The sequence below is a fragment of the Arachis hypogaea genome, chromosome 11 (genome assembly GCF_003086295.3).
Source record: "Arachis hypogaea cultivar Tifrunner chromosome 11, arahy.Tifrunner.gnm2.J5K5, whole genome shotgun sequence".
Taxonomy (NCBI): Eukaryota; Viridiplantae; Streptophyta; class Magnoliopsida; order Fabales; family Fabaceae; genus Arachis; species Arachis hypogaea.
In genome coordinates, this window is record NC_092046.1 from 22,926,732 (window position 1) to 22,950,582 (window position 23,851).

At 39.0% G+C, this 23,851-nt stretch overlaps 1 pseudogene; it reads left to right on the forward strand.

Moving 5' to 3' along the window:
• The first annotated feature begins 273 nt into the window (after positions 1-273).
• On the forward strand, positions 274-1,310 carry LOC112721145 (thioredoxin X, chloroplastic-like; annotated as a pseudogene).
• Positions 1,311-23,851: the final 22,541 nt, after the last annotated feature.

Consider the following 23,851-nt stretch of genomic DNA (forward strand, 5'->3'; position numbering starts at 1 on the left):
GTCGGTCGTTTTGACGTTGTCCAAAAGTCCTTCTGCTACATCTGAGGTAATTCAAATAACTTTTTTTAAAAAGCATATGAAGTCTACTAATAAGACCTCATAAAGTGTTTCCTTAAAATCTGGTACCTCAGAATTTGTTTTAAAACAAACATCAAACAAACTTGAGTCTTTCATATGTGCTAACATGGCTTTGTCTTTGGTGGAGAAAGTATTTTCCAGACCTTGGTAGACCAGATGGAAATATGCCATTTCAATGCTCAGGATGGCGTCCGCATGGCATTTATTGAAAATTATGTATTTGACCAAAAACTTGATAAAATTACAAACCAGTTCAGCTTGGTCTAGTTCGATTTGAGTGTTAAGACCTGGTTTATTAGTTTTTTGGACGAAATGTGTCACTTCCGATGCTTCCACTCCGTACACTTGCATCTACCTCCTCCGCCTCCTCCTACTCTACTGCTCCTTTGCTTCACTGCTCCGTTCCGGTGAGGCTTTCCTTTTATTCCTCCCAAAGAAGAACTACATGTCCTAAGTTCTGCTATTTCTGTCAATTCACCGTTACGTGCGGCACCGCCATCACAAAGATCAACGAGACACAGTATAATGACACTGTTTTGAAGGCTAAATGTCCCGTTCTCATTGAGTTCGTCGCTAACTGTGTGGTGCTTGCCGTTTGATCTCTCCCGCTATGGAATCCCTAGCTCAGGTCTCTCTCACCCTCCAAATTCCTTTTTCCTGAAGAATTTATCGTGCCGTTTTCTACTATCTGATAATATTAATTAATTTATTCATTAATTAACAATAAATAATTCTTCTTTTGATAACAAAATTTAGAGTGTTGGTTAGAGTGTTGTCTTATTTCATATGTCTCCATTGAATGAAACAAAAGTAAAAAAAACCACTGTGAGTTTTTTAATAGAGAGATATTTTCCATGCTAGCAACACATACTTAAGCTTGGGATGATTTATAACCTTGATGAACCATGAAAGTAAGGACAGGATTTTAAGAAATGCAACACATCTTGTCATATGAACAGAACTTCTTGCTGAATGTTCTTAAGGATATTCTCTCAAACTGAAATGTTTTGTATCATAAATTGCAGGAATATGAAGACAGATTAACAGTGGTGAAGATTGATCATGATGCGAACCCTAGGCTAATTGAAGAGTACAAAGTTTATAGGCTACCAACATTGATCCTCTTCAAGAATGGACAAGAAGTTCCAGAAAGTAGAAGAGAAGGTGCAATCACCAAAGTTAAACTTAAAGACTATGTGAATGCTTTATTGGAATCAATCTCAGTTTCGTAGAGACGAGTCAAAATTCTGTTTCCCTCTCGGTTTGTTGGATTTCTACATTCTTGAGTCAACTGTATAACATAAGCTGCAAATACAGGATATTTTGTTTAAGTAAATTTGTGACTTTCTATCCCTTTTTGGGTTTCCCTTTGTTGTTTAATTCAAGTGTATAAATTTCTTCTCCTTTGATAGAAGTATAATTGGTAATTTTGTTAAACAATCAAGAGGCTTAATGTAATTAGGGTTATGAAATTTGATGTTATTACAAAATTTTATTCCACAAAATTGAAAGCCTTAAATGAGTGATTCATAACTCTATCTGCAGCACCACCAGTATCCCCAGCACTACTTCTTCTTTGCATGAATGAAAATGATGTTTATACAAAGTTATAGATAATTGTGGAAGTAGCAAATAATTCAATATATTAGAAATGTAAGTATATATAACTCACTTCAATGTTAATAGAGCAGAGTAATAGATTGAAAAGCAAAAATGGTATGGCATAAAGGTAATTAAAGTATTACAGTCATCATTGTTCCAAAAGAAAAAAACCCAAATATTTAAAATAAAGATCTTATAGGACATGAACAAAGGCCATGCTATAGTATCTTAATATCAAGGAAGTTTAAAAATAGACAAATTCATAGGGAAAAGGAACTTCTAAACTATTGGACTAATATTACGAACATTTTCTTACAGGGTGTAACACACCCTCTCTCTCTCTCTCTCTCGCTCTCTCTCTATCTATCTCTCTCTAATGGTAGTGCAAATCCTCAAACCAAATTCCTGTGCTCTTTGTCATCTCTTATTCTCCAAAAGGTTACGAATTTCAACTTCCACCACTCGTTCGGTTTCGCAAGCACCCACTTCTTCTTTTTTTTCTTCTACGCACGTCGATGCCCTGATCTCCATCTTCACCAAACGACCCTTCACTCCAGACACCCCTGAACTCACCCAAAACAAAACAAAACAAATTGAGCAATTAACATTACAATTAGGATTGTACCGTTATCAGTTAACAAAAAAATTAGAATGTTTAATGGAATAAATAGAGAGAAGTGACGTGGCGGAAATTGGCGAGTTAAGAATTTATTATAAGAGATACGTTGCAAGTACAGTTCTTAACCAGCCGAAAATCCACTTATCAATTTAGAAGGGGTTGTCACAAAATTAAAATTAAAATACTGGGAGTATGAATCCCAGGTCATCTCCCAACGAGTTGCAGAAAGGTGTGCTATTTCATTAATCGGATGTTTTCTAAAATGGTTTGAGTTGATAAACAGGGAATTAAATCAGAGAAATTATGTAATTTAAATAAAAACCTTGACTGGGAGTAGATTAGTTGGAAGCCCTATCCTTGATGGAGTTCTCCCAAGATTAAAATGATAATTGAAGGTTGTTCTGCTTAGTTATCCTTTACTAGGTAGAGGAAAGTCAAGCAAGTTGGAAGGCAATTTCTATTCACAAGTCTTAATCCTCTCCCTTGGGAAGGACTAGTGTCAGTGACTAGAGGGCGATCCAACAATAAACCCAATTACAATTTTTCTCTTGAGTAATCCAACTCAAGGTTCTCCTTTCAATCATCTCCCAATCAAGTTATGGAACTACTCGCTCATTATGAATGTAAATTTCCCAAAATAAGGAAGAGAAATACTGAAAGACATGATAAATAATAATCAAAAGGATCAATTAAAAATAAAAATAGTTCTTGTATGAATAAATTCTAGAAATAATTCAAGAGTAACTCTGAGTAAATAAAGGACATGAAAGAGTAAGTGACAAGTAAGGAAACAAACTAGAATGACGAAGTCTTGACGGAGGTAATAACTCTTCTCAATATCGCAATCCAAAAAGCAATAAAATCAAAATCCTAAGAACTATGAATGCGTAGAGAGAAAACCTAGAGGAGGAGTAAATTCAGATCTAAAACTAAAACTATGCGGAATGAATGTTGTGTTTGGTCTCTGCATGTTCTCCGGCTCTAATCTGTTTTTTTGGGCCAAAAACTGGGTCAAAACAGGGCCCAAAATCGCCCCCAGCGAATTCTACAGATTCTGCAGATCGCGCATGTCACGCGATTGCGTCATCCAGCGTTTTGCCTTGCCACGCGTGCGCGTCGTCCACGCCTTTGCGTCACTTGTGCAGTTTCCAATCCGCGCGGTCGCGTGAGCCATGCGTCCGTGTCACTTCTCGCTGGTCATCTCCTCAATTTTTTCTATTCCTTCCATTTTTGCAAGCTTCCTTTCTAATCTCCAAGTCATTCATGCCCTATAAAGCCTGAAACACTTAACACACAGATCACGGCATCGAATGGAATAAAGGAGAATTAAAAATACAAAATTAAAAGTCTCTAGGAAGCAAGTTTTCAACCATGAAGTATTTTTAGGAAGGAATTATAAATGCATGCTAATCATATGAATAAGTGGGTAAAGATTTGATAAAACCACACAATTAAGCACAATATAAACCATAAAATAGTGGTTTATCAACCTCCCCACACTTAGTCATTAGCATGTCCTCATGCTTAGTTGAAGAAGATAAAATAAATGAGTAGGAACATGTAAAACTCATGCAATGCAATGCAACCTATAAATGTGAATGCAACTATATGATTCTTGTCCACTTGGTCAAAAGTAAATAAGCTCTTCAAGACAATCACAAATCAAATTCCACTAATTCAATTCTTATACAGTAACAACAGATAAAAATGCAAGAAGGTATCTCATGAAAGCAGGGAACATAGAATTTAAGCATTGAACCCTTATTGATGATGTATGTACGCTCTGATTTCTCTAGTGTATAGGGTAATCACTATCCTTCTCTAATCATGCTTTCTAATTTTTTTTGTTCTTCACCTAACCAATCAACAACAATTAATATACGAATGCAAACATCATGAGGTCTTTCAAGGTTGTAATGGGGCCAAGGTATGGGTAAGGGTACATATATGGCTAAGTAAGCTTATAAATTGAATCTTTAATTAACCCAAGCTTTCACCTAACACATATATATTCTTTATAGCTTAAATTTCACACTTAGCTACCCAAAATTTTCTTTTCACATTCCTTACTCATGTATCAACTTTTATTTTAATTTTATCATACATGCATTGATCTTTGAATTCTTAACTTAATATTGGGGTAATTTTGTCCCCTTATTTAATTATTGAATATTTTTGGATTTTTTTTAACATAAATATAAACGTAGTTTATCAATGCACATAGATTTTTAATTTTTATAGTTTTACATGAGTAGGCACCCAAATTCCCATCATATTATCATGACACATTCCCTTATTATCTTTTGTTCTCACAATTTTCCCATACTTAATTAACACCTAACTCTATCTTAAGCTAACCAAAGATTCAATTGGGATATATAATTATTTTTCCGCTTAAGGCTAGTAATATGGTAAAATAAAGAACAAATGGGATTTAAAGGCTCAAAGTGGCTAACAAAGGTAATTGAAAGGGTAGGCTTATTTGGGATAAGTGAGCTAAACAAATAATGGCCTCAATCATATGCAAGCATATAAATATATTAAACATTGGACATATAGGATGAAACAAAATATAGATTACAATCATAGAGAAGTAAACACACAAGAATAAAATAATTATGGTTAAATAATGTAACCATGTATAAAGGCTCAAATCTCACAGGTTGTGTATTCTTTAGCTCAAAAACCATGTTCCAAATATAACTTCAAGCAAATTTAACACAAAAATTTTAATTAAAATTAGTGAAATTTTTTTCTAAAAATAGGGTCTTAGAAGAAACTTATTGTCTTTTCAATCAAGTAGAACATGCATGCAACTAGTCTATTACTATGCAATCTATCCTATTCTACAAAAGAAAAATTAACTAAATATCATATTTTATTGGTGTTAAGGAAGAGAAATTACCTCTGAAAGTCAGGTACTGACCGACCTCCCCACACTTAAGGCTTTGCACGGTCCTCGGTGCCATCTATCAGGAACAAAGGTGGGCTGGTAGCAGTATTGAAAGAGCGGAAGATTGATGGTTTAGAAGTTATGGTAAATACTCGTTGCAAGTATAGTTACTAAACCAAGCGATCAACCTTTCTTACAAACGTTTTGGTTGTCACAAGTAACAAACCCCTTTAAAATTGATAACCGAGTATTTAAACCTCGGGTCGTCTTCTCAAGGAACTGCAAGGAAGTATGTTCTTATTATTGGTTATGGAGATTGTAAATTCGGGATTTTAAGAATGAGGAACAAATATGAAAATTGATTTAAATAGCAATTAAAATAAATAAATAAATACTGTAAAGCAAACTTTTGGCAAGGTATGAGAAATTAGAAGTCCAGGCTTAGTTATTCTTATCAACAACAATGAAAGTTGAATCTTAATTCCACTTAGTCAACCCTTACTAAAGTAAAGGAAAGTCAAGGGACTAATTAGTTTGATCTTCGAATCCTATTTATTTCCTAAGAAAAGGTTGGGATTATTGAAGCTCAGTTCAATTAGCAGAGATAACAGTTATCAATTATGTTGAGATAAGATAACTCCTGAGTTACTGCTTTCTTAACCAAGATCAAAAGAGGAAAAAGTAAATTTGCTGGAATAAAAATGCCTTCATATGTAAAGCAACAATAACATAAATTAAAGAAAGCAATCATGAATTGAAATACCTCAAATAACATTAATAAGGGAAATTATAATCTAACATGAAGAGTTCATAAACTAAATTGGAAGAATAAATAAAAATAAAGAACCTGGGATTGAGAGTTACTCCTAAAACTAGGAGAAGTCCTAAATCCTACGAGAGAGAGAGAGGGGAGAGAACCTCTCTCCAAACTAGATCTAAAACATGGAAAAATAACTAAATTTGCGAGCTCTCTATGAATGGATGCATTTCCTCACTTCATAACCTCTGGTCTATGCCTTCTGAACTTGGATTTGGGCCAAAAAGGGCTTCAGAATTTGCTATGAGTGTTTTCTGCAATTTCTGGTGCGTGGCCTCTGTCACGCGTCCGCGTGGGTCACACGGTCGCGTCATTCGGAGCTTTCCTTGTCACGCGGTCGCGTCACTCATGCGGCCACGTCATATTCGTTCTGCTTAAGGCGCGTGGTCACGTTAGTCATGCGGCCGCGTCGCTGTTGATTCGCGCTTGGCACGCGATCGGGTCGTCCATGTGATCGCGTGGATGCCAGTTTCTTCAGAAGCTCCATTTTGTGCTTTCCTTCCATTTTTGTATGTTTCCTTTCCATCCTTTAAGTCATTCCTACCTTAGAATATCTGAAAACTACTCAACACACTAATCACAGCATCGAATGGAATTAAAGGTGATTAAAATAATTAATTTAAAAGCATAGAAAACATGTTTTTCACATACATCACATAATAAGGAAGGGAAAGTAAAACCATGCAATTAACATGAATAAGTGGGTGAAGGATTGAATAAATCACTCAAATTAAGCATAAAATATATCATAAAATATGGGTTTATCAACCTCCCTACACTTAAACAATAGCATGTCCTCATGCTAAATCCAAGGTAATAGGTAAGGTTAAAGTGATGGAATGTTATGCAATGCAATCTAATCTAAATGCAACTACCTAAATGCATCATGCAATTCTAATTTATTCACTCATATATAAAGCTTACAGGTAGTTAAATTAATTCACATTCTCAAGGAGTCATATATGTATATATAGCCAAGCCTTAGATAATCAATAAGCACTTTTACAATTGAGATGGGAGAAAAAGCATTTTGTGAACTTGCAAGACAATTGGATAATTCAAACAGAGATAAATGTTAATGAGCTATTGAACCCTCACTGGATTTGTGTTTACTCTCTAGTCACTCAGTGTTTATTGGGTTAATCACTCTATTCCTCTTTTTATTCTTCCTTTCTATAACTTTGTTCTTCATCTAACCAATCGACAATTATAGAATACAGTCATACCAAAAATCATGAGGTCTTTAATTAAGGTTGTAATGGGGCCAAGGTAAAGATAAGGATATATGTATAAGGCTAAGTGAGCTAATAAGTGAATCCTTAATTAGACTAAGATCTCACCTAACATACATACTTAGTAAAACAAAACTTCTTTACCTATTTTTCCATATTTTTCCCACTTTTGGATGTTACATGCTCATGTTTCAACTTTTGTTCTTATTCCATGTGCATTGCTTTTATTTTTGCATTTGGGGAGTTCTTTTGTATCCCCTTTATTAAATACTAAAATTTTTATTTATTTTTTTTAATGCACATGGTAATTTAATCACTTTGACTTCTCATGAGCATGCTTCCCAAAAATTTTTTTTTAATTTGAGTTATTTTATTCCTTTCAACTTTTCTACCTTTTGTTTTTATCATCCATGTTCCCAATAGGTTTCCCACATTTTAAACTATTCATAATTTTCTATCTTAAGCTAACCAAGGATTCAACTTGGGATTTTATTTTGTTTTTCTGCTTAAGGCTAGTAGTGTGGCTAATAGAATAAAAGGGGATTTAAAGGCTCAAGGGGGCTAACAAGGGTGATGTAAAAGGTAGGCTTTTTTGGGATAAGTGAGCTAAAATCAAATAATGGCCTCAATCACTCTCTTGGTATATATCTACATTCTATATTCTATATTCTATAATCGGACATATAGATTAAAACAAAGTAAAGAATACCAGAATATAAAAGAAGGGTGGAACACACAGGAATAAAAAAAATTTATGGTTTGAATGTAACCATACAATTAAGCTCAAAACTCATAGGCTATGTGTTCTCTAGCTCAAAAATCATTTATCACTTATGTATGTCATGCAGGTTTAGTTAAAAATTCTCATTATTCTCAATGTAAAACTTATATTGAATGGCTTTAAAGTTCTAGTGTTTCTCCTTGATGAAGTGTTGTTAACTAACATGTAATGCTATATATACAAGGTGTGGGTTGTTTTGATTCTGTTAAAGTCTCTAGTTTACTTTCCTTTTTATATTTTCCAATTTAAACTAAGCTATCTTATGCTAAAAAGGGTAAACTATACTAATTAATCCACAATTTCTATAACTAATAAGTTAGAATTGCAACTAAGTGGCTAAAATATGAACTAAAAATGCAAAATGCAGAAATAGAGTAAAAATACATGAAAGTAGCAATGTATAAGTACTCAGAAAATAAAAATAAAAATAAAAAAATACAAAAAAATATCCAAAATAAAAGAAAAAGAGTCTGTAGTGGTTCACCAAAATAATACGCCAGAGATGGCGACCTCCCCACACTTAAAATGTAGCATCGTCCCCGATACTCACTCAAGCTGGGTGTGATAGGGTGTCATCACTGAAAGGGATGGTAGCTGGGGTCTCTGTGGTGGCTGGCTGAATGTCCGGCTGCTGGAGAGGAGGGGCTGTCTGAATGGGAATCTCAGGATCTGCTGCCTGGATCTGCTGGGGTGCTGCCTGCTGGGAGTCTGCCTGCTCTGCCTCTTCCTGGGGATGGGTCTCTGCCTCGGGCGTATCCGCCTCCTCTTCAGATGCCTCGGATGGTGTGTCAGGCTCGAAGGGGATGTCGCCGGATCGTATCATCAGCTTCAGGTGCTCATAGCGTCGCTTGTTGCGACGCTCCATCTGGTCAAGTCGTCGAAACAAGCGGTGCACCAGATGATAGACAGGCTCTGTGGCAGGTGGAGGTGCAGTGGTGGTGGCAGGGTAGGTGGTGCAACAGTGGAGGAAGAGGGACCGGCAGATGGTGTAGCTGTATCATCAGCAGTGGCAGTCAGGAATGGAGGTCTGTAGCCCAAGGCCAGGAAGTTCCTGCTGTGCGGGATAAGCTTCTTGCACTCTGCAGTAGGTGGCCTCTCATCAGCATCCTCCCATGGCATGTCAGCTCGACGGCCCAGCTGTGTAACCAGATAGGGAAAGGAAAGAGTGCCTCGGACGTGGACCCTGGCCATATAGTGCCGGATAAAGCGTGGCATGTACAGGTCCTTACCCTCCATCACACACCAAAGGAGGGTGATCATAGCAGCTGGTATCTTAGTCTCGTGAGTACTCGGCATAATGTAGTTGCTGAATATCTGATGCCATAGCCGAGCCTCATCGTTCAGGTAAATCCGCTTGATCCCTTTCGGCATGGTGGTGTTCTGACCCATGATCCAAGAAACTGACGGGTCAAGGGCAATCCTCGCCTTAATTGCGTCCAAGTCAAATCGCATATAGCGCATATCCTCCTCAACTTTCTGATAGCCATCTGTCTGATCAGTCTTAGGCAGAAATTTCAGAACCTCTTCTATTGCCTCCTCAGTAACCAAAATCTGCTTTCCTCTGAGGTTCACTGCATCTAGGAAAGTTTTGAAGTAGTTACAGTAGAATTCCCTAACCCAAGATGCATTAACCTCAGTCAGAGGTCTCTCTAGAAAGAACCAGCCTCTTTGTTTGATCTGATCAAAGGTGTATTGTTGGAGTTCTTTTGGGATCTTCAAAGTCCGCTCCAGGTATAAGTTCCTGGAGTTTGCAAACACCGAATACTTCAGCTCACAGTATCGGTTTGCAAACTTTACTGGGTCATTGGCGGGAAGTAGCTGGTCGGCCTTCTCCTGCGAGGTAAAGGCTTTCTCCCGCAAGGAGGCATCATGCATGAGGTCGATGATAGACACGGAGGCTTCTCCTCTTTTTCTTTTGCCAGTAGTGGCCTTGCCTTTTCCTTTTCTCTGGGAATCTGACATCCTGAAAAATAGAAAACCAGGATATAATAAAAATAGGAAAGCAAATAGGTAAATAATCAAAGAAAATACAAAGTGGCAAAGGAGCAATAGGATAATGAATATGAGTTAAGTAAAATGTGCATTTAGGATTGTATAGGAGTGAAAAGTCTGAAAAGAAGAAATCACAATCCAAAATGTAATTGAATGCAAGTTAAATAGAAAAATTAACATCATGCCTTGGTTAGAATGTTAAAAGAAAGTGAAAGAAAAGCTAAAAAAAAAAGAAGTTTTGAAAAGGTTAGGTTGGTTAGAGTTAAAATTAGTGAGTTAGTGAAAAATGGGTTAAAGTAAGAGGCATAATGAAAATAGTCCAAGTAACAAGTAATCACAGGTAGAAGCTATAGGTAACTCATATTCAAACAAGTAAAACAGTTTGATGATGATTCAAATAGAGATAAAGAAAGCAAAAATAGGAAACAAACATCAAAATTGCAGTTTAGGAACCAGGAAATCAAAGAGGATAAGAATGCATGCCCTGACATTCATGAATGGTTTGGTTAAAGCAGAGGAAAACAGAGTTCAAGATTCCAAAATCAAAACATGAATGAAAGTAAAAAAGATTTATAAAAATTTGGGCAGCATTCCGGCTAAAATTGGATTCTCCCGGAAAATAAACAACAATCAAACAGTTCATATGAATTAAAAAAAATCAAGCTGCAGTTACATATAATGAATATAAACATGAAAATTCAGTGTAAAGAGCAACAATATACAAGAAATACAGTATATGAACAAGATCACAGCAGCAGCAGATTTGCAAATTTGATAAAACAGAAACAAGAACAGTGCAAGTAAACAGACCTAAATCCACTAACCACATCCTAGGCTACCTAACAACCTAAAATCCACTACAACATGCATATCTAACTAGCCTAGACAGGAACATAAACGGGAAAATAAGAATAACTACGAATGGATAGAAGGGATTGCGCGTTGCGGAACCTGGAAGGCCGAATAATGAGAATAGGCAGAAAGGTGGCTGGTGGTGGGCACGGCGGCTGGCGGTGGTGGGCACGGCGGCGCGGCTGTTCGGGGCAGGGGGAAGAGAGGGTAATGGGGGTAGGAGAAGGAAGGGGGGAAAGGGGTGGTGTTGCTGGTGGAAGGAGGGTTGCGGTTGGGACGGTTGGCGGCGATGGGTGGTGACGCGGAGGGGAGCAGTGGCAGAGGAGGAGGGAGAAAGAAGAAAGAGGAAGAAAGAAGGGAGAAGGAGGGAGGGGGGTGGGTGGCGGCGGCGTTTGGGTGGTCGGCGGCGTCTGGGTGGTGGCGCAGAGGTGGCTGGGTGGTGGTTGTGGTTTGGAGGAGGAGAGAAGGAGGGGGGTGTAGTTCAGGGGGGGCACGAGAATAGGGTTTCGCGTGACCTGGGGGGGTTATAATTTGAATCCACACGGCCGCGTGGGCCACGCGATCGCGTGGCTGGAGCGAAAAAGGTGGTTGACGCGATCGCGTGGGTCGCGCGATCGCGTGGGTCGCGCGATCGCGTGGAAGGGATAAAAAGGATAGGACGCGATCGCCTGGGGCATGCGATCGCATCACTGGAATTTGTGCTAAACGCACGAATCCAGCGTCGTTCCAGCCCAACTCTCTGTCTCCTTTTGGGATTTGCGCAATCCATGCGACGCGATCACGTCGCTCATGCGGTCGCGTGGGATTGATTGTGTGCAAGTGACGCGATCGCATGGGGCATGCGATCGCGTGGGCCATTTTGTGCTAGACGCACAATGGCCGCACGATTCCAGCCCAACTCTCTGGACGTTGGATCCTTACGCCGATTTCCAGGTCACGCGGCCGCGTGGATGACGTGGTCGTGTGGGAAGTGTAGTTCGCCATTTGACGCGATCGCATGGGTGATGCGGTCGCGTCGCGCACCCTTTTTTTTTTATAGAATGCAGAATGCAGTATGCAAAATGCAATGCTTAATGTGAATGCTATGCATGAATCCAGGTTCAATAAAATAAAAATAAAAAACAAACAAAACTAAATAAAATTAAAATTGCAAAAGGAACGATCATACCATGGTGGGTTGCCTCCCACCTAGCACTTTTAGTTAAAGTCCTTAAGTTGGACATTGGAGGAACTTCCTGTTATGGCGGCTTATGCTTAAATTCATCCAAAAATCTCCATCAATGCTTGGAATGCCAATAGCCTTCGGGGTCCCAAACTAGGCATGTAAAGCTTCTGAGCAGCTTCAAACAGAGTCTCAGGCTCCCGGGGTGACGAATGTCAGAATAGAATCCATGATCCCAAGCCTTGTTTTTAAATCCGCCTCCGTTTTGATCTATATTTTTCCATCCAGGTGGTTTAGAAAGTAGATTCTCACCATGGTGACCAAACGTTTTCCGAGATCCATTCGATTGAACATGATACCAATCCGTGCACTTCAAGTTGAAGCGTGGAACCTTATTGAACCTTGTGCACCAGCTCTGAGCACGAGCCATTTCCCTCTTACTCTTAAAGCCGCAGAGAGCTCTAAGCTGGCCATCTGTTTCAAGCAAACCGTATTCAAGTGAAAAAAGTAAAGTTAAAAGTTAAGGATTGTACCCACTTGAAGCTTGTATTAGGTGGTAATGGCCTTGGGGAAGGTGTTTCTGGTGGTTCTGTAAGTTCTACTCCCTTGTGCTCTTCTGTGAATTCCTCCACTTCCTTGTAAGGTTCTTCAAATGCATCTGAGTCCTGGTCAAAGTCTTCTATGTCTTCCTCGTCACTTGAGTCATAGATTGGAGGTTGAGAGAAATCTACCTCCGCGTCATCTTTGTATTCACTTGGAGAAGATTCTTCGATCTCAGAGAATTCACTTACGGATGCAAGTTCATTACTAAGAGAGCTAGACTTGTGACTATCATCATCAAGGGAATTTGTGTCCTGGGTTATTCCGTCTAGTTCTTCATAAACGACTTGCCTTGGGGATTGTGCACTATCCTCCTTAGCATTAACCGTAACGTCCTTGATGGAGTTCTCCTCAACTCTGGATTCCCATGGAGGTTCAGCATCTCCTAGATCTTCAACCAACTCTTCTTCTTGTACAATGACAACTTCTTCTACTTGTTCTAGTATGAATTCATGCTCTGTCTTCTCCACTGGAGTTTCTAATATTTCCTTCATGCTACGCTCTTCATTAGATTGTCCACATGGGGCTGTGGTTGGTCCTTGAATGTTCGCGCGTCTAGAAGCTAATTGAATTACTGCTTGCTCTAGTTGTCGAATGGTTATTTGAAGTTTATTTACTGTTTCCTTGAGGCGAACCTCTGATTCTCTGGGTGATGGATTTGGGCATGAAACATAGGGAAGTGGTGGTGCTTGGGGGTGATTGGATTGGAACTGGGGTAGGAAAGGATCATACGGTGGCGAATGGTGAAGAGAAGCTTGTGAGTGTGGTGGTCCGAGGTTATGTTGAGAGGTTGGTCTATGGGCACGGGGTGGGGCTTGTTGGTAGTTACAAGGTTGTCCACCATATCTATCAGCTGGGTATGCATTGTAGAATGGTCGTTGTCCATGATATCTTGGAGGGTGTTGTTGCTTAAAGGGTTGATTAGATCCTCTTGACTCCATCCATCCTTGATTGGTCTGACCTTGATGCATATTCCTGCTGTAACTTCTATTTCCTTCAACAAAGTTAGAACCAAACTCAAAGCGAGAGGGGTAAGAGTCTATAGTAGCAAATAAAATTAAAAGGAAAAACAAAAATAAATAAACAAGCAAAAGAAAAATATTTACAATAACTAATAATAAGGCACACGTTAGCAGTTCCCCGGCAACGGCGCCATTTTGAAAGAGTGGAAGATTGATGGTTTAGAAGTTATGGTAAATACTCGTTGCAAGTATAGTTACTAAACCAAGCGATCAACCTTTCTTACAAACGTTTTGGTTGTCACAAGTAACAAACCCCTTTAAAATTGATAACCGAGTATTTAAACCTCGGGTCGTCTTCTCAAGGAACTGCAGGGAGGTATGTTCTTATTATTGGTTATGGAGATTGTAAATTCGGGGTTTTAAGAATGAGGAACAAATATGACAATTGATTTAAATAGCAATTAAAATAAATAAATAAATACTGTAAAGCAAACTTTTGGCAAGGTATGAGAAATTGGAAGTCCAGGCTTAGTTATTCTTATCAACAACAATGAAAGTTGAATCTTAATTCCACTTAGTCAACCCTTACTAAAGTAAAGGAAAGTCAAGGGACTAATTAGTTTGATCTTCGAATCCTAGTTATTTCCTAAGAAAAGGTTGGGATTATTGAAGCTCAGTTCAATTAGCAAAGATAACAGTTATCAATTATGTTGAGATAAGATAACTCCTGAGTTACTGCTTTCTTAACCAAGATCAAAAGAGGAAAAAGTAAATTTGCTGGAATAAAAATGCCTTCAGATGTAAAGAAACAATAACATAAATTAAAGAAAGCAATCATGAATTGAAATACCTCAAATAACATTAATAAGGGAAATTATAATCTAACATGAAGAGTTCATAAACTAAATTGGAAGAATAAATAAAAATAAAGAACCTAGGATTGAGAGTTACTCCTAATACTAGGAGAAGTCCTAAATCCTACAAGAGAGAGAGGAGAGAACCTCTCTCCAAACTAGATCTAAAACATGGAAAAATAACTAAATTGGCGAGCTCTCTATGAATGGATGCATTCCCTCACTTCATAACCTCTGGTCTATGCCTTCTGGACTTGGATTTGGGCCAAAAAGGGCTTCAGAATTCGCTATGAGCATTTTCTGCAATTTCTGGTGCGTGGCCTCTGTCACGCGGTCGCGTCATTCAGAGCTTTCCTTGTCACGCGGTCGCGTCAGTCATGCGGCCGCGTCGCTGTTGATTCGCGCTTGGCATGCGATCGCGTCGTCCATGCAATCGCGTGGATGCCAGTTTCTTCAGAAGCTCCGTTTTGTGCTTTCCTTCTATTTTTGTATGTTTCCTTTCCATCCTTTAAGTCATTCCTACCTTAGAAGATCTGAAAACTACTAAACACACTAATCACGGCATCGAATGGAATTAAAGGTGATTAAAATAATTAATTTAAAAGCATAGGAAACATGTTTTTCACATACATCACATAATAAGGAAGAAAAAGTAAAACCATGCAATTAACATGAATAAGTGGGTGAAGGATCGAATAAATCACTCAAATTAAGCACAAAATATATCATAAAATATGGGTTTATCAAGTATCTCCACAGTCAGGACCGTCATGGCTCCCTGTGCTGGTAAACGAAGTAGAGTCCGGGGTGTCTGAGTCTCTGTATTTTTCCTTAAGTAGCTCCTTGAGGTATGTTAATCGGCGCTTGTTACGGCACTCTCTTAGCTTTGCTTTGTGTTTCTGCCGATCCAACCTTTGAAGTATCTGATGGAGCAGTTGATTGGTTGTAGGTGCTTGTGGTGTTGAAGGAGGAATGTCTTCAGCCGGTTCAGTAGGCTGGCTTGTAGTGGCTGCTGGAGATCTGATATATTTCCCGTGAGGGACATACTGATCATCCCGAAGAAGCATGGCTTTGGTGTCCCCAGTTCTGTAGGAGACTCCGGCTGCTGAGACGAGATCTGAAACCAAGGCGGGAAAAGGTAAGTTGCCTGCAATTTGTACGTGTCCCATGGCATTCCGAATGTGTCTTGGTAGGTTCAGAGGTTGGTTTGTAAGGATGCACCATAGTAGAACGGCCATGTCTGCAGTGAAGGAGGACTCGTGAGTGCTCGGAAAGACGTAATGGGACATAATCTGTGCCCAAACGCGACCCTCCAAGGTAAGTGTGGAAGCCAATATTCCCTTAGGACGGGAACGATGGTATCCATAGATCCATCTGCTGCCAGGTAGTGCGATAACTCTGAGAACAGCGTCCCAGTCAAATTGGCACATCTGGTGCTTGAGTGCGGCCTCTTGAAATACGTCCAGTCCTTCTAGAGTAGGGGAAAGATCTAAAGTTCGTTGAATGGCCTCTTCTGTAATGGGGATTTGCTTCTGACGGACATAGACAGACTGCAGGGTCGGCAGGTAGAAGTTGGAGTAGAACTCGACTACCCAGGAAAGATTAACCTACCGTGGCTGTCTCTGTAGGAAACCCCATTGTCTTCGTGTAATTTGCGGCTCAACAAATTCAGCAGTATGGTTTAGGAGGATAAGAAGGTATTCGTTGTTGTAACTCCTTTCTGCCAGGATGGGGAACATCTGCTCACAGTAGCGATTGGTAAATCGCGCAGTGTCCTTTGCTGGGAAGGCTTTCTCTTTATCATCAACCTTTATAATCCTCTTAATTCTTTTTGTTGAGGGTTTAACTGCAGTTGAAGATGGCTCTGCCACTAATGCTTGTTTTGTTCCTCTCCTTGCTGTTGATTTGGGAGCAGCTTTTTCCTTGCCTTTCTTGGTGGCCATCCTGAAAGAAAGAAAGGAAAAGTATGTTAAAATGTCAAGGGTTGGAGCAAGGAAGAGGGCGAAAAAAGTGGTAATCAATGCACATTAAAAGATGAATGATGTTAACACATGATCATGACTACATGTGAAAAATCATTAATGGAAATATAGCAAGTGCATATGGGGACAATTAAATGCTAGGTGTTTATTGGCATGCAGGCAAAGGCATGAGTAGCATAGATCAAGCATTCAATGTCCAAGTTAGATTACCAAGCCTTTCAAACTGATAATTTGTTTGTCATGACAATTATATTTAAATAATAAAATATAAAAAAGGGTTTTGTGAAAAACAGGTATATAGAGTGGTAGATTAAAAGAAATCCAAAAATAGTGCAAAATGCCATACGGGCATTTTCACAAACACATAGCATGCATGATAAAAAGCTAATGAAAATAATACATTGAACATGCAAGCAACCTTGAAAAATTAATATATAATTTCCAAACAAGTCCTTAACAATCCACAAGCAAACCATAAGGAATAATAATGACCCTAATAAATTTCCAACACCAATTAAAAGAAAAAGAAAGAAAAGGAAAACATGGATATTGCAAGTAAAAAGAAAAAGAAAAGGAGAAGAAAACATAAATGAAGAAAAGAAAAACCTTGATAATGGTGGTGAGAGAGAGAAAGTAAAAAGTGAGAAAGAAGGAAGAAGGAAGAAAGGGGAAGAAAATAATGAGGAGGGAAAAGAAAAAGTAGGATTTGGGGAAGAGAAAGATAAGATGCGGTCGCGTCGGTCACGCGGACGCGTGACGCGTTTTGTGCTACTGGCACGAGGGCAGCCTCGCGCTCACACAACTCTCTGTTCAAAACTCATTATTGCCAAATTCCAGGGTGACGCGGTCGCATGGTCGACGCGATCGCGTGAGGGGCCATTATTGGGATATGACGCGGACGCGTGAGCCATGCGTCCGCGTGGTAAGGCTTGGGCGTTCAGCACCAGTCCAGCACCACTCTAGCACAAATTTCGGTCGTGCACCCTTTCTGACGTCGATTTTCAGGTCACGCGTCCGCTTTAGTGACGCGGACGCGTGGGAGGCATGTTTTCCATGTGACGTGGATGCGTCAGTGACGCGGTCGCGTGGGGTGATTTGTGCCAAAGGCACGCCTCCAACCACGCTCCCGTGTGACTTTCTATTCGATTTCTTATTCTTTCTGAGCCACTCGCGACGCGGACGCGTCGCGTGCTCTCCCTCTCTCTTCTTTTTTTTTTTTAAATAAAAATATGCAAATACAGATGCAAACTAAATGTGTTAATAAGGAGAAGAGTTATTGAAAAAGAAAACTAAGAATAAAGAAAGGAACGATCATACCATGGTGAGTTGTCTCCCACCTAGTACTTTGCTTTAACGTCCGTAAGTTGGACGCTCCACTAGCTCAGTCCTCTGCTGTGAGTGGATCTTCCAAGAGGAAGATTTCTAACTCCTTGTTTTTCGTCACCTTCTCACCATGATATAGCTTCAAACGATGTCCATTAACTTTGATAAATTCAGATCTTGAAGGATGACTCAGGTGGAAAACTCCGTTTGGCTCAGCCTTCTCTACTCTATATGGACCTTCCCATTTTGATCTCAACTTGCCTGGCATGAGCCTCAGTCTAGAGTTGTAAAGGAGGACTAAATCCCCAGGTTGGAACTCTCTCCTCTTGATGTGCTTATCATGTACAACCTTCATCTTTTCCTTATATAGCCTTGAGTTTTCATAAGCTTCTAGGTGAAGGCTTTCTAATTCTTGCAGTTGCAACTTCCTTTCAGCTCCGGCTTTCTCAAATCCCATGTTGCACTCCTTTACTGCCCAAAAGGCTTTGTGCTCTACCTCAACTGGGAGGTGACAGGCCTTTCCATGAACTAAGCGGAAGGGGCTCATCCCAATGGGTGTCTTGTATGCAGTTCTGTATGCCTAGAGTGCATCTTGTAGCCTGGTGCTCCAGTCTCTTCTATGAGGTTTGACTATCTTCTGTAATATACGCTTTATCTCTCTGTTTGACACCTTAACTTGCCCATTAGTCTGGGGATGGTAGGCTGTTGCCACTTTATGAACTATCCCATGCTTCTTTAGTAATCCTGTTAGTCTCCTGTTACAGAAATGGGTGCCTTGATCGCTCACGATTGCTCGTGGTGATCCAAAGCGACAAATAATGTGGTTTCTAACAAAGGAAACAACAGTGTTAGCATCATCAGTGCGGGTAGGAATTGCTTCCACTCATTTAGAAACGTAATCTATAGCTAACAATATATAAAAATAACCATTAGAATTTGGAAATGGACCCATGAAGTCGATGCCCCAAACATAAAAAATTTCACAGAAAAGCATAGTCTGTTGAGGCATCTCATCCCTTTTGGATATATTACCAAACCTTTGGCATGGGGAACAAGATTTACAAAATTCAGCAGCGTCTTTAAAAAGGGTAGGCCACCAGAATCCACAGTCTAAGATTTTTCTAGCTATTCTTTGAGGGCCAAAATGTCCTCCACTCTCAGATGAGTGACAGGCCTCTAAAATGGACTGGAATTCTGATTGAGGCATACACCTTCTAATTACCTGGTCAGCGCCACATCTCCATAAATATGGGTCATCCCATATATAATATTTAGACTCGCAGTTTAGCTTGTCTCTTTGATGCTTAGTAAAGTTTGGAGGAAAGGTGCGGCTAACTAGATAATTAGCTACATGCGCATACCAAGGGACTACTTCAGATACTGCTTGTAAGTTATCAAATGGAAAATTATCATTTATAGGAGTGGAGGTATCCTTAATGTGCTCAAGGCGACTCAAGTGGTCTGCCACTAGATTTTGGTTACCACTCCTATCTTTAATTTCTAAATCAAATTCTTGTAGTAGCAGTATCCAACGTATAAGCCTTGGTTTGGACTCCTTTTTAGCTAATAAATACTTTAGAGCTGCGTGGTCTGAGTACACTACTACTTTAGTACCAAGTAAATAGGCTCGGAATTTATCCAGAGCAAAAACAATAGCAAGAAGCTCTTTCTCAGTAGTAGTGTAGTTAGACTAAGCAGTGTCTAAAGTCTTAGACGCATAAGCAATGACAAAAGGATCCTTACCTTCACGCTGAGCCAGCGCTGCTCCTACTGCATGGTTGGAAGCATCGCACATGATTTCGAATGGCTGGCTCCAGTCAGGTCCTCTCACAATTGGAGCTTGAGTCAGGGCGGTCTTTAGCTTATCAAACGCTTGTTTGCAATCCTCACTGAACTCGAACTCAATATCTTTCTGCAGTAATCTGGATAAGGGAAGTGCTACCTTACTGAAGTCCTTAATGAATCTCCGGTAAAAACTTACATGGCCAAGGAACGAACGGACTTCCCTTACAAAGGAGGGGTAAGGTAAACTAGAAATAACATCCACCTTTGCTGGATCTACAGAAATGCCAGTATTAGACACAACATGTCCTAGTACAATCCATTGTTTAACCATAAAGTAGTCTTTTCCTGATCTTCAGTAGCTATATGAATCTGGAAATAACCTGTGTAACCATCTAAAAAGCAATAATGTGATTTACCTGACAGGCGATCCAGCATTTGATCAATAAATGAAAGGGGGTAGTGATCCTTACGAGTGGCCTGGTTGAGGCACCTGTAATCAATGCAGACTCTCCAGGCGTTCTGTACTCCGGTTGCTATGAGCTCTCCATGCTCATTCTTCACTGTAGTGACTCCAGACTTCTTGCGTACCACTTGTACTGGGCTTATCCATTCACTGTCTGAGATGGGGTAGATGATATCCGCCTCAAGTAGTCTGGTCACTTCCTTTTTGACAACCTCCAAGATAGTGGGATTCAGTCTTCTCTAGGGTTGACGAACAGGCCTAGCTCCCTCTTCTAAAAATATTTTGTTCTCACAAACTTGAGGGTTGATGTCTTCTATGTCTGCCAAGCTCCATCCAATTGCTCTTTTGTGTTTTCTCAGCACACTGAGTAGCTGTTCTTCTTGTTGGGAAGTGAGTTCCCTTGCAATAATAATTGGAAAATTTTGCTTGTCCTCAAGGTAAGCATACTTAAGGTGTGGGGGGAGGGGCTTTAATTCCAATTTCTGCTCATGGTCAGGTGATGAGCGGATAATTTATACGCTTTTTGGCACTGTTTTTAGTATGTTTTTAGTATATTTTAATTAGTTTTTATTATATTTTTATTAGTTTTTATTTAAAATTAACTTTTCTAGACTTTACTATGAGTTTGTGTATTTTTTTTGTGATTTCAGGTATTTTCTGGCTGAAATTGAGAGACCTGAGCAAAAATCTGATTCAGAGGCTGAAAAAGGACTGCAGATGCTGTTGGATTCTGACCTCCCTGCACTCAAAGTGGATTTTCTGGAGTTACAGAAGCCCAATTGGCGCGCTCTTAATTGCGTTGAAAATTAGACATCCTGGGCTTTCCAGCAATATATAATAGTTCATACTTTGTCCGAGATTTGATGACCCAAACAGGCGTTCCAAGTCAGCCTAAAGAATTCTGGCGTTTAATGCCGGAACTGGCATAAAAACTGGAGTTAAACGCCCAAACTGGCACAAAAGCTGGCGTTTAACTCCAAGAAAAGTCTCTGCACATGAAAGCTTCAATGCTCAGCCCAAGCACACACCAAGTGGGCCCCGGAAGTGGATTTTTACACTAAACACCCTAGCTTACTCATTTTCTGTAACCCTAGGTCACCAGTTTACTATAAAAACTACTTTTAGTGATTCATCTTGTACCTCATGACACTTTACACGTTTCTTATTGTATTCTCTATGGCATGAGTCTCTAAACCCCATTGTTGGGGGTGAGGAGCTCTGCTGTTCTTCATGAATTAATGCAATTACTACTGTTTTCTATTCTATCACGCTTGCTTCTATTCTAAGATATTCATTCGCACCTCAACCTGATGAATGTGATGATCCGTGACACTCATCATCATTCTCACCTATGAACGCGTGTCTGACAACCACCTCCATTCTACCTTAGATTGAATGCATATCTCTTAGCCTCATGATTCAGATCAGAGTCTTCGTGGTATAAGCTAGAATTATTGGCGGCCATTCCTGAGATCTGGAACGTCTAAACCTTGTCTGTGATATTCTGAGTAGGATCTGGGAAGGGATGGCTGTGACGAGCTTCAAACTCGCGATTGTTGGGCGTGTGACAGACGCAAAAGGATCAATGGATCCTATTCCAGCATGATCGAGAACCGACAGATGATTAGCCGTGCGGTGACAGCGCATTTGGAACGTTTTCACTGAGAGGACGGGAAGTAGCCATTGACAACGGTGATGCCCAACATAAAGCTTGCCATGGAAGGAGCCTTGCGTGCATGAAGAAGAAGATAGTAGGAAAGCAGAGATTCAGAGGACAAAGCATCTCCAAAGCCTCAACCTGTTCTTCATTACTGCATAAGAAGTATTTATTTCATGTTCTTTTACTTTTTACAATTAAATCTTAGACTTATTGATATCCTGACTAAGAGTTACAAGATAACCATAGCTTGCTTCAAGCCGACAATCTCCGTGGGATCGACCCTTACTCACGTAAGGTATTAGTTGGACGACCCAGTGCACTTGCTGGTTAGTTGTGCGGAGTTACAAAAGTATGATTGTAATTTCGTGCACCAAGTTTTTGGCGCCGTTGCCGGGGATTGTTCGAGTTTGGACAACTGACGGTTTATCTTGTTGCTTAGATTAAGAATATTTTATTTTTGTTGGTTTAGAGTCTTTTATTTGAGTTTAGTTTCATATTTTAAGTTTGGTGTCAATTGCATGCTTTTATTTTCTTTCAATTTTTCGAATTTGCATGTTCTTAGTTCTTTCTTGATCTTTAAGAAAAAATTCTAAGTTTGGTGTCTTCTTTGTGTTTTCCTTTAAATTTTCGAAAATTTATGTTTGATTTTCTAAAAATTTTAAGTTTAGTGTCTTCTTTGTGTTTTCCTTTAATTTTTTGAAAATTTGTGTTTGATTCTCTAAAAATTTTAAGTTTGGTGTTTTTGTGCTTTTATTTACTTAAAAATTTTTCAAAAATTTGTTCTTGGTGTTCATCTTGATCTTCAAAGTGTTCTTGGTGTTCATCTTGACATTCAAAGTTTTCTTGTTTGTTCTCTGTGTTTTGATCTAAAATTTCTAAGTTTAGTGTCATTTTGTTGTTTTTCTCTTTCCGCATTAAAATTCAAAAATCAAAAAAATATCCTTTCCTTATTTTACTCATAAATTTCGAAATTTTGCATTAATTTAGTCAAAGATTTTCAAAATCATATCTTTTTTTTAGTCAAGTCAATATTCTAATTTTAAAAATTGATCTTTTCAAATCTTTTTCAAAAATCAAATCTTTTTAATTTCTTCAATCATATCTTTTCAATCATATCTTTTTTTTAATTTGCAATCATATCTTTTCAATCATATCTTTTTAAAATAATTTTCAATCATATCTTTTTTTATTGCAATCATATCTTCTCAATCGTATCTTTTTCAAAATAATTTTCAATCATATCTTTTTGATTACTTTTTTTTCCAAAATCTTTTTAATTAATTAATTAATTTGGTTTTCAATTTGCTTTTATTTTATTTCCTTTTTATTTTCAAAACTTTATTTTATTTTCTATTTATTTTACTTTATTTTATTCGATTAATTTTAATTAAAATAAAATAAAAAGAAAAATATATTTTATTTGCAATCCACATCATCTCCCTTTCTCCATCATGGACCTAAGTGGAAGTGAGCAGTCCAGAAGGACTCTGGGGTCATATGCTAACCCCATTACAGCTGCATATGGGAGTAGCATCTGTATACCTCCCATCAAAGCAAGCAGCTTTGAGCTAAATTCTCAGCTCATTATCATGGTGCAGCAAAATTGCCAGTATTCCGGTCTTCCACAGGAAGAACCTACTGAGTTTTTGGTACAGTTCTTACAAATTGCTGACACAGTACGTGATAAAGAAGTAGATCAGGATGTCTACAGATTATTATTGTTTCCATTTGCTGTAAAAGATCAAGCTAAGAGGTGGTTAAATAACCAACCCACATCAAGCATAAAAACATGGAGACAATTAACAGACAAATTTCTGAATCAATTTTACCCTCCAAGAAGGATGACACAGCTAAGGCTGGACATCCAAGGCTTTAAACAAGAGGATCATGAATCCCTTTATAATGCCTGGGAGAGGTACAGAGGGATGCTGAGAAAATGCCCCTCTGAAATGTTTTCAGAGTGGGTACAGTTAGACATCTTCTACTATGGGCTTACAGAAAAAGCTCAGATGTCCCTAGACCACTCAGCTGGTGGATCTATACACATGAGAAAAACAATTGAAGAAGCTCAAGAGCTCATAGATACAGTTGCTAGAAATCAACATCTGTACTCAAACAGTGAGTCCTCCATACAAGAAGAGGCTATGGTAGTAACTACTGATCCCAATCCTCAAGAACAGATTGTTGAACTTAA